Raw genomic sequence first — 17,672 nt, 5'->3', positions numbered from 1 at the left:
GCTCAGGTCATGATCTCGCAGTTCACGAGTACGAGCCCCATATCTGGCTCTGTGCTGACAGCTCAGAGCCTGGAGCCTGCTTCGGATCCTGTGTCTCCCTCTCTCTCTCTCTCTGCCCCTCCCTCATTCGCTTTCTGTCTCTCTCTCTCTTTCTCAAAAATAAAAACATTTAAAAAAAATTTTTTTAAGTTAAATAAGGTCAAGTGTGTTAAGAATTTAGCACAGGCTTTAGTGCTCAATAAATGTTAGCAGGGACAATTATTTGTCACTTCTATGACACTTACATCTGTCCGATGTAGTCAGGGCCGTAACATCTTGGGATGTTTGGGATAGCGACCCTGTCAGCCATTGCAATCCCTGCTCCCACCTCACCCCACCTCTCACGTCCACAGGCAGCCTCTTTAAATCCTGTTCTGTTGTCCGTAACGGATATTAACTACTTCAGCGGGGGCGGTGTGATACTGCATGTAGAGTCCCTTGGAGATGTTAGTGCCAGCAACCTACTCTTCCAATCAGGTGTGGCTAGCCAGCATCATACAATAAAGACCACATGCACAAATAACCCACACAGGCTCTCCTATCGCCCATACGTCAATCAACGCCTGAAGCTCTGCTTTGGGGCATGGTAAGTATCAGAAGCGGGTTACGATTGATGAAATCACTTGCTTGTTCCGTGGCCTGACGAGTGAGGGTTAGGAATGGGCTCCCATAGGGGAATTATAGCAATTCAGGACATCTGGATCAGATACACTATTTCAGAGATCCTCTCCACCTTTGCATAACAGGTGACACAGGATTCGTCACCTTGTTGGAGGAGGTCATTGAGAAGATGTGACTGCCAGTAGACCAGTGAGCCGGACCCAGGCTCCTCCCCCTGAATATACGTTCTACTCACTGTTCCCACACAGTAGGAGCTGTTTCAAGGATGCAGTCTTGAGACAGTCAGGTGTTGAGACCATCTGGATAGTGTGCATTACTGAACCCAGTTAAGGCCTCTGTATAAACTTTTAAGATTCTGATGGGTAGGTGAAAAAATGTGCTCATCTTGAGGCCACCCAAGACAGGCCCCAATCTGGAGTAATCTGCCTCTTTCTTCAGTCTCTCCTTGCCCTCTGTGTATTGGGATCAGTTTCAGATTTCACCCAGGGAACTCCCAGGGCTGTGAACCAATAAACGTTTATCCTTAGAGATGGTATCCAAAGTCGGCCATCCTTTTTCCAGCCAGCATGTATCTATAAGGATTTATAGTTGCCTGTGGCAGCTAACTATAAGGGTAATGGAATCCTGCTCTAGAATATTGTCCCTGTGCTTGGAGCGATTGTCAGGTGTGGTCAGAGCACCTACAAAAACAGAATGCTAAGGGGCGCCTGGGTGGCTCAGTCGGTTGGGCGGCCGACTTCGGCTCAGGTCATGATCTCACGGTCAGTGAGTTCGAGCCCCGAGTCGGGCTCTATGCTGACAGCTCAGAGCCTGGAGCCTCCTTCACATTCTGTGTCTCCCTCTCTCTGACCCTCCCCTGTTCATGCCCTGTCTCTCCCTGTCTCAAAAATAAATAAACGTTAAAAAAAAATTTAAAAAAAAATCAGAATGCTAAAACTTTGTCTAACTTAGAGAACAGCCTATATAAACTTTTTTTTTTTTCTGAACACATGCTGACAAAAGTTGTTGGGTTAACAGTTATGTGCATGGATGGTGTAATGTGATCTAAAATGTTTCTATCGTAATCTGATGGCTAGGTTATGGGTTACTACTTTCCCATTTACTGATGTAAAAAATTCATTTGTGAACTCCATCCATCCAAAGAGCCCAAGGCCTGTGCATGAACTCACTGGTTTAAGTCGGTCTGCAAAACATCATCTACAAAGCGGTGTATAGAGGAATTTGGGCTACTCTAAGCATAAAAGTGAGATCCTGATACAAGTTCTGTTCGGAATATTCGAGAACATCCAGCATCACAAAAAGCAATAGTGGAAATATTTCCAAAAAAAGTCTCTATACTGGTGGCTCTAAAAATGTAAATTTTTCAGAATCACTTCAGGTGCTAATGGATTAAAGACTTAACTGTAAGACTTAAAACCATAAAACTCTTGGCGCGCCTGGGTGGCTCAGTCAGTTGGGCATCCGACTTTGGCTCAGGTCATGCTCTCACGGTTTGTGACTTCAAGCCCTGTGTGGGGCTCTGTGCTGACAGCTTAGAGCCTGGAGCTTGCTTCGGATTCTGTGTCTCCCCCTCTCTCTGCTCCTCCTCTGATCATGCTCTGTCTCTGTCTCTCAATAATAAATAAATGTTTAAAAATGTAAAAAAAACCCATAAAACTCTTAGGAGAAAACACAGAGTTAAAGCGTCTTGTCATGGGTCTTGGCAATGAGTTTTTGGATATAACATTTAAAGCACAAGCAACAAAATTGTTTTTAAAAGTGGGATTACATCAAAGCAAAAAGCCTCTGTCCATCAAAATAAATAATCAACAAAGTAAAAAGGCAACCTATGGAATGGAAGAAGACATTTGCAAATCATGTATCTGATAAGGGGTTCAAATCCAAAATATATGAAGAATGCATACAACTCAATAGCAACAACACAAAGAATCCACCTAAAAATGGACAAAGAACCAGAAGAGAGACATTTTTCCAAAGAAGATAGCCAAATGGATAACACATAGATGAAAAGACCCTCAACATCACTACTCATCAGGGAAATGTAAACCACAACCACACTTGCATCACCTCACGCTTGTCACAAAGACTATCATGAAAAAGACAAGAGATAACAAGTGCTGGGAGGGGGTGGTACACAGGTGTTTTGTGCATTGTTGGTAGGAACACAAATTGGGGTGGCCATTTTCAAAATCAGTACAGAGGTTTCTAAAAAAAAAACTTTTTTTTTTAAATAGAACTCCCTTGGGGCGCCTGGGTGGCGCAGTCGGTTAAGCGTCCGACTTCAGCCAGGTCACGATCTCGCGGTCCGTGAGTTCGAGCCCCGCGTCAGGCTCTGGGCTGATGGCTCGGAGCCTGGAGCCTGTTTCCGATTCTGTGTCTCCCTCTCTCTCTGCCCCTCCCCCGTTCATGCTCTGTCTCTCTCTGTCCAAAAATAAAAAATAAAAAACGTTGAAAAAAATAAATAAATAAAATAAAATAAAATAGAACTCCCATATGATCCAGAAATTTCACCTTTGTGTATGTATCTGAAGGAAACAAAATCACCATGTCAAAGGAATATCTTCACCATGTTCATTGTAGCATTATTTACAATGTCCAAGGCACAGAAACCGCCTAAGTGTCCATCAACAGATGAATGAATGAATAAAATGTCAAACACACACACACACACACACACACACACACACACACACACTGGAATATTATTCAGCCATAAAAAAATAAGAAATCCTGCCATTTACAGCAACATGGATGAGTCTTGAGGGCATTATGCTAAGTGAAATAAATCAGAGAAAAACAAATCTGTATCATCTCACAGGTAAAATCTAAAATAACCGAACTCCTAGAGAAAGAGATCGTATCTTTGGTTGCCAGAAGTGGGAGGTGGATGAGAGGGGGTTGTGGGAATGGCGTGAAGGTAGTCAAAAGGTACAAACTTTTATTAATAAGTACAGGGGATATAATATACAGCATGGTGACTACAGTTAACAATGTTGTATGGAATATTTGAAAATTGCTAAGACAGTAAATCCTAAAAGTTGTCACCACAAGGAGATACTTCTGTATTTCTATGAGGTTATGGATGATCTGAATCTGTTATGGTAACCATTTTGCAATATATACATGTGTCAAGTCATTATGCTGTGCACCTTATACAGTGTTTTGTCAATTCTATCTCAATGAAATGAGAAGAGAAAATAAATTTCAGACTCTCATATTTTATTCATAGGGAGGTGTTTTCTTTCCAGTGAGCCTGGTAATCTGCATTTTAATGAGCACCCTTGATAAGGCTGATGCAAATGATCAGTGAACTATACTCCTTGAAGACAAGTCTCCCTCAAAACCATGTGGACACATTTAACAAATACAAATTTCCAGGCTTCTCTCCGGATTCTTCAATAAGAAACTTGTATGTATGGACTGCACATAAACATTTTTAAACATCTTCTCTAGTGATTCTTTAACATATTAGTCATAGTTATTTTGAAATCCTTGTTGATTAGCTTCAATATTGAAGTCATCTATGAATATGCATCGATTGCCTGTTTTTTCTCTTGATTGTCAATCATATTTTCTTGCTTATGCATATGTCTGGTAATTTTTACCGTATTCCAGACATTGTTATTTGAAACATTATAGAGCCTCCAGATGACCACATCTCTTACCAGAGAAGGGCTTCCTTCTTCTCTTAAGCAGTGAGAATGAGAAATCGATCACATAATCCAATCAGAAATTTAACTAATTTGGGATTAGGTTGCACTATTAGTAAGATTCCACAACTGCTTTGCCCTTTTCCTTAGGCATAGTCTTCCCAGACTTTTTACTGAAAGCTTGGCAGGCATTAATCTCCTGAGTTCTAAAAGACTGTAGGGAATCCACCTCTACCCTTTATAGATCCAACCGAAGTCTACAGCTTCCCACCCACACAGTTTTTAAAAGTTCTAAATACCTTAAGGGAGAAATTGTTGGTGTTCTTTAAGCAAGACCCTTCTTCGAGTGGATCTTTGTTGCTTAATCCCCAAGAGACTATGCTAAAGCTCTTTCTTCCTTTAGAAGCTTTTGACTTAGCTCCTCAGCCTCCCATGCAAACTCAGACCTCAGCAAACAGTTCTTGTGGAAACTTGGGTTCTTCAAGTTTCCAATTTGTCCTCCAGCTCTGTTCAATCACTGAAAGCTTTGTTGATTTCACTGATCTTTGGCAGAGGCCCTCTTCCAAGGCCATGTTCAATCTTCAGCTTGTAGCCAGAATTGGCAAATACTCCTGAGGCAAAAAACAGTTGGCGGCCATCAGCTTACCTTAGAACAGTTTTGCTTGTCTGGAATATAAATTCACCTAACCATTGTTCCTCCCGTAGCTTTCTGATACCTTTAGAAATATTATTTACCTGGATTTTCAAGTTGTTGCAATGAAAATGTTGATCTGCCAAGACCTGCTACAGCCTACCTAAATGTTGATGTCTTTCTGATACATATTTTTATAGATGTCTGTTTATTTTCCTTTTTCAAAGCAGTCATGTACTCATATCAAAGCTAACAGATTTATCAAGCTACCTTTTGATACATTAACATCCATTTCTTTTCATCTGGCTTCCCTTGGTTCCTGGGTTAATGTGAAGGAAAGGGGTCAGGGATGGAAATGATCATTCACTGACTTCATTTTGCTTACTTGGTATTTTATTCATTTTTTAATGATTTCAATTCAGAGACTACAGTTAAGAACAGCAGCAGTCAGTGTATTTATATGCTGTTAGAAGCCGCTCTACTCACTGCCTAAATGAGATTGCATATTTTTCATTTTCTGCTCACAATAAAACTTCAGTGAGTAAGTTCATCAGAATCAGTACTGTGCTGCAGGCCAAGCTAATCAACTGCTGCTTCCTGATAAGAAATATTTTCTGCATATATGTTTCTGTAGCATTTCAAGATATCATAAGATGAACTTTAAACTGTGAACTATTACTTTATTAAAAACATTATTCTTTGATGCAAAAATTATGTATTTTTACCAAAGCGAAGAATCCTAAAATATAGGGTATTAAGAGCTCTGTCTCTTTTACAAATATTTATTAGCAGCTAGTAAAACAAATAAGACAGACATTCTCTGCTCTTAATGAACCCACGGTATAATAAACAAACAGGCAAACAGGCAAATACTTGCAAAATGGTGTGATAGGGGCCATGACTGATGTATACCAATGATTCCATGCAAGCATACAGGGAGGATTTCTGAGCCACTACTGGGGGAAGAGTGGAAGAGGAGACGTAGCACCAGGGACGTGTCAGATAAGACTTCTCAGGTTAGATTTTTGTGCAAACTAGTTTTGAAAAATGAATAGAAATTAGCCAGGAGGAGAAGGACAAGGAGAAAGGGATGGGGAGGGGGAGGGGGAGGAGGGGACAAGGGAGATGGAGAAGGGGGAGAAGGGGGTGAAAGAGAAGGAGGAGAAGGAAAAGAAGACTGAAGGAAGAAGCCATGGGCACAAAAGCCTGGAGGTGTGCGAAGCCACCTGTCTGGAGGGCACTACATGAATGGGGATAAGCTGTAGAGTGGAGAGGTAGACAGGGTCGGATCACAAAGAGCTTTGTAAACAAATCCACCACTACTGCTAGGGATACTAAAGTAACATCCTAACTGGCCTTGCCACATCCATTCCTTTCTGCCTCCTTCTCAGAGAAAGCCTTTGGAAGTCTGAATTGATCAGGTCACTCTCCTCTGTTAAACCTTTTCAGTGAGTAGCATCTCATTTCTTTAAGTAAGAGACCCAAGCCTTAACCTTGCCGCACCTGAGCTGCCTCTTGACTTGTGCTCTGTGTGTATTCTCCATCCACACCAGCCTCTCAGAGCTCCTGGAATTTGTTTGCCTTGATCTGGCCTCCAGGCTATTGCACGAGATAGCCTCTCTGCCCATCCACCTCCTACCACTGTTAGCTTGTCAGTTTCTTCAACTGGCTCTCCTCTGCCGCTCAGACTTTCCTCCTCCATGAGGCCTCTTCTGACCCTCCCCAAACTGGATTAGGTCTTTCTATACAACCCTATAATACTCTATAATTGCCTTTATAACCCTTATTAGAGCTTTCTTGCATATTGATAAGATTCTTTGATTAAAAAATTATCTCCCCACTTAGGCTAAAAGTTCTATGAGGCAGAGACTGTTCAGCTCTCCTTGGGACTCTCATATCCCACATGATGCCTGGGGAGATGCTGCTAAAAATGAATGGTTTTAAATGAATGAGAAAATGGGGGGCGGGGAATGAAGGAATAACACAATATGTGAGGAATATATTGCACACAATTTGCAAAATCGATTTTCATTTTTTGTTCCTTGTCAGTTCCCATTTCTAGGTTAAGACTAGATTATAAAGTTACCAAGGGAGTGACTTCTAGAACTAATTCTCTCCCAGTCTCGCTTCCAGGATTCTTTCAGCCTTTCTACAATCCTACTTTTTCAACCTAGATAGTATGTGTAGCAATACAATATCTGAAGTTGGTCTTGGTTTAAAATATCCTGTTCCAGGGGCGTCTGGGTGGCTCAGTCGGTTGAGCGGCCGACTTCGGCTCAGGTCATGATCTCGCAGTCCGTGAGTTTGAGCCCCGCGTCGGGCTCTGTGCTGACAGCTCAGAGCCTGGAGCCTGTTTCAGATTCTGTGTCTCCCTCTCTCTGACCCTCCCCCGTTCATGCTCTGTCTCTCTCTGTCTCAAAAATAAATAAATAAACGTTAAAAAATAAATAAATAAATAATAAATAAATAAATAAATAAATAAAATATCCTGTTCCATTGTTCTCGAAAAAGTGTGTCCTATTGTTCAGAAATTTTAGTCACTGTAATAAATATTTCTGACATGCTTATTATAGAAGATATATGGGTTCTGATAGAGAAAGAAAGAAAGAAAGAAAGAAAGAAAGAAAGAAAGAAAGAAAGAAAGAGAGAAAGAAAGAAAGAAAGAAAGAAAGAGAAAGAAAGAAAGAAAGAAAGAAAGAAAGAAAGAAAGAAAGAAAGAAAGAAAGAAAGAAAGAAAGAAAGAAAGAGAAAGAAAGAAAGAAAGAAAGAAAGAAAGAAAGAAAGAAAGAAAGAAAGAAAGAGAGAGAGAGAAAGAAAGAGAAAGAAGAAAGAAGGAATAACGGTTAGGTAGATGGATAGATGGATGAACAGATAACCACATACGATGCATTTGTTTTACCTTACCCCAATAAATGGTAATCTTTAATTTAGGAGCCATGTCTTTCTCTCCTTTTCTAACCCTTACAATGTTCAAAAACTAAGTGAATGCTGTGGTCGGATCAACCAAAATCAGGACGAGAGAGAAGTGGATTTCTAATGTTGTACAATGTGTAGTAAGTAGGGAAGGCGGTCTTTGATCTTTCAGACATTTGATCAGACCAGCTAAGACCAATATCCTCAGTCAGGATTATGACATTTGGGCGGTAGTAAAGCCAATGCTATGCATTTCAAAATGTTCCTCTGTGTTAGCTATTATTATCTGTGTTGGGCAAGACGCATTATAAGAAAGAGATGAACTCAAGAGAGAATGTCGACTTGTAAGAGCAAAAGAAAAAAAAAAAAAAAACAGATACACTCTGAAAGTTTGGAACCTCCTAGAACTGGGGAAGCTGTCCCGATGCCTGATCTACAGGGTTTCATCATCGCTATGGGCCAATGACTTCTGTGTATTACTCACCCTTCCCCTTTCCCAGAAAGTATGTGTTGCTGTCATCCTGCATCTATTCCATTATTGAATCTTGAGTGTGTGGAGAGACCCAAGTAACTTGCCTCTTCAGTCAGAGATTGCTTTTTTTTTTTTAATTTTTTTTTTAACGTTTATTTATTTTTGAGACCGAGAGAGACAGAGCATGAACGGGGGAGGGGCAGAGAGAGAGGGAGACACAGAATCGGAAGCAGGCTCCAGGCTCCGAGCCGTCAGCCCAGAGCCCGACGTGGGGCTCGAACTCTCGGTCCGTGAGATCGTGACCTGAGCTGAAGTCGGACGCTCAACCGACTGAGCCACCCAGGCGCCCCCAGAGATTGCTTGAAACACTCATATCTGAATTTGAGGAAGAGGAAAACTGAAAAATTAACAAACCACTGGGAGATCCTGGACTTCAAGCTGGATCCAGTGGCTCTATGGGACTTTGAGTTGTGTTCTTAAGGGAAGGGGTGAGCATATTCTATACGGTCATCTAGTGATAAAATGGATATTTGGCCACTATGGCTAACAGTGCTTTGTGTCTGCCAATCCTACCTCATCTATTCTATATCCCCTAACCTGGTCATCTAGAAAGACTTCATATCTCAGCCTTCCTGGAGCCATCTGCTCCGTTCTTGCCAATAGAACGTGGGTAGAAGTTATATGCACTCCTTCCAGACTTGCCCTCTAAAAGTTCTTTTTTTAAACATTTATTTATTTATTTTGAGGGGGTTGGAGAACGGAGGAGGGGCAGAGAGAGAGGGAGAAAGAGGGAATCCTAAGCAGGCTCCTTGCTGTCAGCACAGAGTCCGATGCAGGGCTCAAATTCACGAACCGTGGGATCATGACCTGAGCTGAAATCAAGAGTTGGATGCTTAACCAACTGAGTCAACCGGGACCCCAACTTCCTGAGAAATACTTTACACGCTCTCCCATGGCTTTAGTGCTAGGGATGATGATGTTACTAGGTAGAAGCATTGTGGGTCCCTGAGTCTCCACTTGAAGGACAGCTGTCTTGGAGAGCCACCCAATCAGGAATATCCCTTTTGGACATTTCATGAGCAAAAGGCAAACCTTTAACTGTATTAAAAGTAAAAGTATACTGTTTGTGTATACCAAGCCATTGGCATTTAACAAATAACAAGTCTATTTGTTACTGCAGCACAGAAGCATTGTCTTAAAGAATGAATGGGTCGGGGCGCCTGGGTGGCGCAGTCGGTTGGGCGTCCGACTTCAGCCAGGTCACGATCTCGCAGTCCGTGAGTTCGAGCCCCGCGTCAGGCTCTGGGCTGATAGCTCGGAGCCTGGAGCCTGTTTCCGATTCTGTGTCTCCCTCTCTCTCTGCCCCTCCCCCGTTCATGCTCTGTCTCTCTCTGTCCCAAAAATAAATAAAAAACGTTGAAAAAAAAAAATTAAAAAAAAAAAAAAAAGAATGAATGGGTCAACCAGGCAATTAGAGAAGAAATTTAAAAATATATGGAAACAAACAAAAATGAAAATACAGCAATCCAAACGCTTTGGGATGCAGCGAAGGCAGTCCTGAGAGGAAAATACATTGCAATCCAGGCCTATCTCAAGAAACAAGAAAAATCCCAAATACAAAATCTAATAGCACACTTAAAGGAAATAGAAGCAGAACAGCAAAGACAGCCTAAACCCAGCAGAAGAAGAGAAATAATAAAGATCAGAGCAGAAATAAATAATATAGAATCTAAAAAAACTGTAGAGCAGATCAATGAAACCAAGAGTTGTTTTTTTCAGAAGCATTGTCTGGACTTGATTACCTTGACTAATATAGTGTAATAGCACAGATGTTCAATGGCTCTCCTCTCATCTTTCACTTGGCTCTGTATTTCTCCTTAGCTGTATAGTTCCTGCATTTGGCATCTTTATTTAATCATAGAAAACTAAAAAAAAAAAAAAAAAAAAAAAGTAAGTTTCAGGAAAAAACATAACCCGCTTTTATCTTTTCTATATTTCTGGCACTCTGGATGATATAAAGCTGAAAACTATGCCCTCAAGGAATTTCAAAGCAGAAGACACATACACAAATGACCAAACTAAAAAGTTAAAAGTACAGGGTACTTAAGTTAGATACAAAGACAGTTCTATAAGAATTTAGAGGAGGAAGTGATTACTTGCCATATTGCACATTAAATGCAAATAAACCCATGGCTCTAATCAATTTTTTAAAATTCTGAATATGCCCCTCCCTCCATTCCTAATAGATTGTTTATCACCCGGACACACACTTTATCTGCACTGTGGAATATCCACTTTAGATTTTAAATTCTAGGCTGATTCCTGCCTACCACCTAGCATGTATATATCAGAACAGTCAACTCCTATCTGGTGTGGGCTCTAGAAATTCCAACAAAAACCTGTATTATTAGGTGCAGAAAACATTTCAAAAACCAAGGCCACAGGCAAATATAAGTTCTTTAAGTATTATATGCTACATGACTTTGCCTCTACACAGACAGGTAATCAAGATAAGGTTCCTAACAATTAAATAAATGTAGGTTTTCTAGAAAGACTTGAGTGGGCAGCTACTCCTGTTCTCTTTCCAGTGAGAAACCTGTTCCGTGGCATCTCTGAAAGGGAGAATCAAGTCTCTGCTTGAATGCCCCTGGATGTGGGATCTCATGCCTTCCCAAGAAGCCGAAAAACTCAAAACCTAGCTCTATTTTTATCAATTTAAGCAGATAAATCACTTTTAGTTTGAACTCTATTCAACTCTTCTCCCTTTTTTTTTGGTAATAATTCTCCCGTGATTCATTGAGGCAGTGTTGTTATATACAGTCAAGAGAAATAAATCCCTACATAGAAAGAACAAGGCATGAGAGGAGCTTGTATTTGTCCACAGCCCCTCTGCTCAAAAATAGAGGCATCAGACCCCAGTGCCTCCTGCTCTTGGCCTTGTCGGTGATTTATGTTTGTTTTGTTATCCATTAGGTCCCGGAGAGTTCCATCCACTCTATCATGATCATCCAGAACCATTTCTTTCTCTTCAGTGATGCTGAGGCTTCTGTTTGGAGCCTTTCCAATTTCTGTCTGCGCAGGCCCTCGTGTCCCTTAGGACCTCCAGGAAGGGCAGGACTTCAGGGGGAACTGCTGATAAACACATTCAACACAGAACATTTTTTCCTCCGTTCCAACGGTCCTTTAACCCCTTCAAGATTCTGCTGCTGGAAACTGAAATATCTCCCCTACCGTGGCAGCGGGAGAGCTGTATGAGCACACACGTGCACATACTTACAATTTTGGGTATCATTTCAAGAAATTCACAGACCCTCTGAACATGACCTATGACCCTCAAATGAAGAATCCGAGCCTTACAGCAAAACAGAGTGACTTTAACTCAAACAAATTAGCAGGAGTTTACTGAGCACTGATTCTGGTCAAACACAGCATTCAGACACGAATAAAGCACAGTCCCTACACAGACCACCTAGAGGGGAAATAGACTTACGCTTGGTTTTGATGGAGCCGTGTCTCATGCGTATCACTGATAAAGGGTGCTACTTGTGAGACAAGATGAGTAGCACCTTCAAAGTCTCAGTCGTGACCACTGTGGGACACACGACAATCTCCCGTGAGAGCAAGTATATTACATTCCATCTTTCATCGGCACGTCCATGCCACCCTCCCTATCATGTCGTTAACAAGATTGAGCCATGGGAGACTTGGAAATGGGGGTGATAAATTGCTATGTACTCTCAGGTGGTAATTCCATTAACTCCCAAAATGCCTCAGTGTCCTCTCAATCCCATCACCTATTCACCCATCCCCCACCCTGCTCTCCTCTGGTGACCATCACTTTGTTCTCCATAGTTAAGAGTCTGTTTTTTGGTTTGTCTCTTCATGTTTCCTTTGTTTCTTAAATTCCACACATGAGTGAAATCATATGGTATCTGTCTCTTTCTCTGACTTTTTCACTTAACATTATACTCTCTAGCTCCATCCATGTTGTTGCAAATGCAAGATTCATTATTTCTTATGGCTGGATAATATTTCATTACACACGCGCACACACACACACACACACACACACATCACATCTTCTTTATCCATGCATCAGTTGGTGGATGTTTGGGCTGCTTCCATAATTTGCTTATTCAAAGTCTCTGGGTAGTTAGAAGCCTGGCAAGAATGTTTGAAATAATTTTCACTGGAGACAGCTTGTCACTGCAGGGGCTGATCGCCTCTTGACTGTACAATTTCTCCCACTCTAGCAATTGCCAGAAGGCCAGGCAGGCTGGTCAAGCTCACATGGCATGGGGGAGATAGTCTTCTGTTTGCACGAAGCTTTAGGTGGATGAAAGCCAGACAGAGAAGGTTCTGGGTATCAGAGTTAGAGAAGAGGACCAAAATGGAGCTCCTTTTTCTAAGTTTTTATTTATTTATTTTGAGAGAGAAAGAGAGAGAGAGCACCTGTGAATAGGAGAGAGGCAGATAGAGATAGAATAATACCAAGCAGGCTCTGTGCAGTCACTGCAGAGCCCGATGTGGGGCTCAAACTCATGAACCATGAGATCATGACCCGAGCTGAAATCAAGAGTCAGAAGCTTAACTGACTGAGCCACCCAGTTGCCTCCTAAAATGGAGCTTCTGATGAAGCTTTCAGAAGTCAGAATGCAGAATCATAAGGTCAGAGATTCAAATGTCAGTGGGTTCAAACGGAAAAGCAGGAGGTGTCTGTGCACATAATAGGAATTTCAAGCACTGCGGAGACAGGGTGTGTCTGTGTCCCAGCAGCATGTTCTCTGTGGACCAAATCCACTGACGGGCCAGGGACTGGACCCGCATGAGCATTCCTTTTTGTCTGCGGCTGCTTCCATTTCCTTGCTACCGTTATCGATGAGTCGTCGTCTTCCAGTATGAGGATCTCAACGATCTATCTTACCGATTTGTTTAAAAGCGCGGTCATAACCAGCTGATCCAGAGAAGAGGAAAGAGACGATGTATACACAGTGGAATTCTCACATTATTTAAAATGTCATTTAAGCCAACAATTTTAATTAATGTCCCATCAAAGCATTCAACAGGACTGTGGTAAGGAACCAAATTCCTTTGATTTTTGCTCTTTTCTTCTTCCCTTGTCCGTCTGATAAAGATTGGATATAGCAAAGATTACCCTTTGATAATTTTACCCAATGTGTTTTGCCTTCCACTCCTCTCTTCTGGAAACGACTACTCCCTGGCGGTCATTCTGCTAGAGTTCTATGGGAGGGGCAAGGACTCGTGTCATGGTGGAAAGGAGGAAGACAGCACACTGGCAGGGAACTCTTGTCCAAATGGAAGGAAGAGGCGCACCTCCCATCTCCATCATGGGAGGCTAGACGGAGACAAGAGTAGACCAAAGAACTTGAAGATCAAGATTTCCATATCTCCCCAGACTTCAGGCTACATCTCCAAGGATGGGGTCAAGGTGCTATATAAAAACTCCCTGCTAAGTATACGGGCCACCAAGAGCATCTGGCCTGTGGATGTTTCCCCGGGCATAAGAAAGAAAGGTTATGAGTTTCTAATACAGGAGACAACATGCCTTCGGGACTCCTGGCAGCCCGTGAGAACATAGGTAAAAGTTATTTGTGCTACATCCAGCGTCGCAAACTACATCCAGGTAAAGGAGCCTGAGAGAGCGAAAGAGAATGCAAGCATTAGCCCCTTCTTGCCCACTGCTGGCCACAAGCCCCAGTACTGAGAAGACCACTGGGTTGGCAGGGTCTTAAGGTCTGCGAGAGGAGCCCACTGTGGGTGGGACTCTCAGTGAGAAGAGGGAAGGCAAGGTCAGTGGTCAGTGGCAGTGCATCTATTTCACCTGGCCCAGTGAGGCCGGCTGACCTCAGAAAATGGTGGTCCCAGCCCAGCCCGCTATTCTGCGACAGAGACGGGAAGGGATCCAGAGAACCCTGCATCGATCAGGAACACTGTCAACTAACTGTTAACACTGTCTAAGATACTTCCTTAGAGGGGAAGGACAAAGTCTAGCATTCTGAAAGCACTCATTTTAACACAAACGGAGGCCGTTTAAAATGGAAAAGACAGATTATTAAAAACAGGTTTAAGCTTCCCCGCTACCCAGTGAGTTGGAAAGGAGGGGAGATAATCACCAAAGACGATTCTCTCTGCACAACAGAGGGTAGAGTGGAAAATTTGTGACCTACGCTACTAATCATCAGGGGAAATACTGCCAGAGATAGGCAGCCAAGAGGAAGAATAAGCAAGACATTGCAGAGGCAAAATAATTGGCTTCTGAACAATTAAGATTTATCGGTAAACAGAACAACCTATTATCCCTACAGAGACTCACTTCCCGAGGGTCAAAAGCTTGGCTGGGGTCAACCACACCTTAACAGCAGGGCCAGAGGTAGAATCCACAGACCTTAAGCCCCATCTTTAATCTCTAAATATCTTCACAAATATGAGCTGATTTTTATGTGACATTAATGGTGTCTTTACGTGCACGGTTTGAATGGAAAGGCCGAAGGTAAGAAATCAGCTGCTGCGAACCACACGAACTGGCACCTGTCAGAACATAGGAGAGCTCAGTGGTGGGCCTGCGTGTCATTCGGGCTCATGCAGCTCAACAATGTGGACCAAGCGCTCTGTGGTCTCTCAGAGCAACTTTCTTCTAATGATGGCATGGCCTTTGGGTGACTCTTTGGGCATAGAGCTGGCTCTGCAAGCAGGTCTTCTTTTTGGAGTTAATAAAAGGCTGGGGAACTCTGGTTACATTGGTGGGGCTACACAGCACTGGATAGTAAAGATGCTTCCTGCCAGGGGGCAGATGTAGAGAAAACTCTGCCTCCCACATGCTTGGAGCGCATATACAGAGAGGTGGGGAGGATGGGGTTCTGAGAAGGAAGATGACCTTGAGAGAGACGTCCAGTGAGAACAGTCCCAGAGAACTGTGAAGGTGCTTCACGAGCAGAAGTGTCACCCAAGCAGGGTAGCATCTATTCAAAGCCACAGAAGTACGATGATAATTCTTGGCTCTGACTTCTGAGAAAGGAATGGAGAAAACAGAGTTTCAAGCAAGGCCACCGATTCCTCATATCTGGGTCCCATTGGGCGAGACAAGAGCCCACAATAGGGCAACACGCAGCTCTCTTCGTGTGCTTGGGTACTTGGCCAAGGGGCGCTGCCCCCTCAGCACCCCCAACATCCTGCCATTGCCACCTGGGCCCACCTAGCTCTGAAATATTTAGTAGTAGCCAAAGGGGTTCTTGTTATTCCGGACTTTATAAGGATTAGACTTTAAAAGATTGAGGATTCATTTAAGGATAATTTAATTTAATTAAACCAGTTAATTTGAGGATATCAATACACATCGATGTCTATTTATACCTGTCTAACAAATTCGAACACTATAAGCTATAACCCTGGGTCACGTGTTATCCGGCATGATGACATCCCCAGCCAACAGCGTCCAGGGAAATGATCCTACCCAAGCATCCTCCCCTTTGTCGCCTGGTTCCAGAACCCTTTTCAGTAGCCACTCCAGTCCAGGGTTCCCATTAATCCCTCCTAGTCCACCTTCACCTGGTCGCTCAGGTGTCGTTGTCAATATGCTACTTAATGACCGAGATTCCTTAGAGGTTTTGGGCTACTTCTGCAAGTTTAGACTTTCAAGCACTGTAGTTGCTAACTGCATTTCTAGAACCTCATATATTTCTGTTCCTATAGCTGACCCAGTTTTCTGCAGCAAGGCTTTCTCACTCTGTCTATGGGAAGCAGACCAAGAGCGTCATGGCCGCTAGTGGAAGGGGAAGACCATAGGACTTGGGTGCTCCTAAAAGAAAATGTCTCCATTGCTTTAAAAGCCATTTACAGTCTCATTGCAAGATTAATGTCCCACCCAAGGCACTGGGAAACTGGGACTGAATTTCACATACTGCCTCCCTGGGCTTTTGTGTTTCATGCCCACTGGGGTGAACATTGTACAAACATATCTCCATTATTTCTATCCTTTGCTCTAGGACCTCAGGTGTGATTTCAGTACAGAACAACCATGACAAGGAAAGCATATGTGACTTAAGGCTATATATAGAGAGAGAGGCTCTATGCAAATATATATTTGAATATATATGAATATATATACGTATTCATGACATATATACCCAAAATAAGTGCTATTTCTTCAGTGTCCACCTTGAGGGAGTTGTTGTCTCAATTCATTCCCACTGCTATTGCTTAAAAGATTTTGAGGACTTTGCTTTTAAAATGGCTGTTAGAATCTATAGCACAAACTTTTCAATAGCTTCTGCAACGATCATCTTTATTCATGGAGGGTGGCTTTGGGTTTGGAAAACAGTCAAAAGTCATTTGGAGCAAGCTCTGGCTAAAATGTGGTTGATTAAGCTGAGATAAAAATCAATTTAGGTTTTTTTTTTCTTTTTGCCAAATATGCACTCATTTGGAGAATTGTCAGGAGACAAAAGCAAATCAGTGGGCTACAGCACAGTCTTTTTCCTTTGTACGCAATCTCTCAGATGCTTCGGTTTTTACATAATAAATCCCAGACCATTTTTTTTTTAATTTTTTTTCAACGTTTTTTTTTTTTTTTTTAAATTTTTTTTTTTCAACGTTTTTTATTTATTTTTGGGACAGAGAGAGACAGAGCATGAACGGGGGAGGGGCAGAGAGAGAGGGAGACACAGAGTCGGAAACAGGCTCCAGGCTCCGAGCCATCAGCCCAGAGCCTGACACGGGGCTCGAACTCACGGACCGCGAGATCGTGACCTGGCTGAAGTCGGACGCTTAACCGTCTGCGCCACCCAGGCGCCCCAATCCCGGACCATTTGATGGTAGAAGGTAAAATCTATATAAACGATGCGTTTTGTCAAAGAAATAAATCAACATTAAATCATTTAACAATTCTGCCACATTATGTTTCTGGAATCTCTGAGACACTGTAATTTTTCTGTCGTTATAATTTAGTTTTCGTTTTTGGATCATATTCAGGATAATAAAATAAACCAAAAATCCTCTTGTTTCATCTCTGGGCATTTCCTCAAGAGTCTGTGAAAGACCCTTATGATAAGGAATTGACTCATGCAGTTATGGAGAGCTGATGTCCTGCTCTGAGTCCAAAGGCCAGCAGGCTGACAAAGTCCCCCTTCCTGGGGGATGGTCAGCTTTTTATTCTACTCAGGCCTTCAGCTGATTGGGTGAGTCCCACCCACATGGTGGAGGGCAATCTGCTTTACTCGGTCTAACAAATGTAAACGTTACACGCATCCAAAACACCCTCACAGAAACACCCATAATAACTTTTGACCAAATAGCTAGGCACCCATGTGCAGTCATGCTAACACATAAA

The sequence above is a fragment of the Neofelis nebulosa genome, chromosome 13 (assembly GCF_028018385.1).
Source record: "Neofelis nebulosa isolate mNeoNeb1 chromosome 13, mNeoNeb1.pri, whole genome shotgun sequence".
NCBI classification, from domain to species: domain Eukaryota; kingdom Metazoa; phylum Chordata; class Mammalia; order Carnivora; family Felidae; genus Neofelis; species Neofelis nebulosa.
The sequence above is the reverse complement of the archived record's forward strand: the minus strand, read 5'-3'. Positions refer to the sequence as shown.